Genomic DNA, 1,221 nt, shown 5'->3' with positions numbered 1-1,221 from the left:
ACCAGAGCTCCTTATTCCTATCATAGTTCCTAGCATTTTCAATATCCACATAAATGTACCTTCTCATACTCTGGCTTCTCAGTTCTTTGAATTTTCCTCTTCTAATAATCTAGTCTTCCAGTCTATTTCAGCCACTCATTTCCATGGTCGTAACCCACACTGTCTTTACCGATAAAGTAACAGCTTTAGAATCTCAACTTTAGTATTCCTAATTACTTCTCTTTTCAGTTTATATTTTCCAATAACCTAACTCCAGGTTTAGTCCTTGAAACTCTTGTTTCTTATCTACATTCACTCCTTAGGGGACTTCATTCAGGTGCATAGAATTAAATACCATCTACAAAATGAGCTCTGGTAGCGTAGTGGTTACGAATCAGGCTGTGAACCTTAAGGTCAGCAGTTTGAAACTACCAGCCGCTCCGCGGGAGAAAGATGAGGTTTTCTGCTCCCGTAAAGATTTACATCCTCGGAAACCCTGTACAGGGTTGCTACGGGTTGGAACTGACTCGATGGCACTTAATAACAACAACAACAAAATGATAAATCCGACATTTGGATTCCCAGCCAGGACCTCAACCCTGGAGGCATTAAGCCTTAGCTAAAGACACAGATTTCTATCGCTAGTTCATTTTTCTTTTCTGAGTGTCAAAATCAATTTCCCAACTGTTTACTTTACATCTCCACTTGGATGTCTGCAGGAAGTCCTATACTCACCATGTCGAAATACAAACTCATAATCTTTGTTCCCCTCTAATATATGCTCCCATTCCAATGTTTCTGATATTAGTTAATAGTACCACTATTTCCCCAACTGTATCACTCAGAAACACAAACACCTGTTATCCCTGACACGTCCCTCGTCATCACCCTTAATAACTGATCCAGCCTGTTCATTTTATCTTTTAAATAATTCCTGAGAGTATACTTATGAATATACATAGGCTTAACGGAGAATATTTATACATGGGTATTTATCTTTGTTGCAAATGTATCCATAATTGTGGCGGAGCATATGGCAGAAAAAGTTACTAAAACTTCTTAGACATAACTGAACACCGGGAGGGAATGAGTCACTGGACCTGGGTCTTGGAGCAGGCTAGAGTCAACTGGCGTTACAGTCCACAAAGACAGCCCTCTATATCCTGCTTCAGCAAGTAGCAACTGGGGTCTTAAAAGTTTGTGAACAACCATCTAAGGTGCAACTATTGGTCTCTCCCTGTC

The 1,221-nt window shown here is 40.1% G+C and overlaps 1 protein-coding gene across 1 annotated transcript in view; it reads right to left on the bottom strand.

The window, feature by feature from the left end:
• Positions 1 to 1,221, bottom strand: part of WDHD1 (WD repeat and HMG-box DNA binding protein 1) — a 108,179-nt gene that overhangs the window by 100,932 nt on the left and 6,026 nt on the right. The window lies entirely within an intron of this gene.

The sequence above is a fragment of the Chrysochloris asiatica genome, unplaced genomic scaffold (assembly GCF_000296735.1).
Source record: "Chrysochloris asiatica unplaced genomic scaffold, ChrAsi1.0 scaffold00067, whole genome shotgun sequence".
NCBI classification, from domain to species: Eukaryota; Metazoa; Chordata; class Mammalia; order Afrosoricida; family Chrysochloridae; genus Chrysochloris; species Chrysochloris asiatica.
This window is presented reverse-complemented; position numbering and strand designations above follow the sequence as displayed.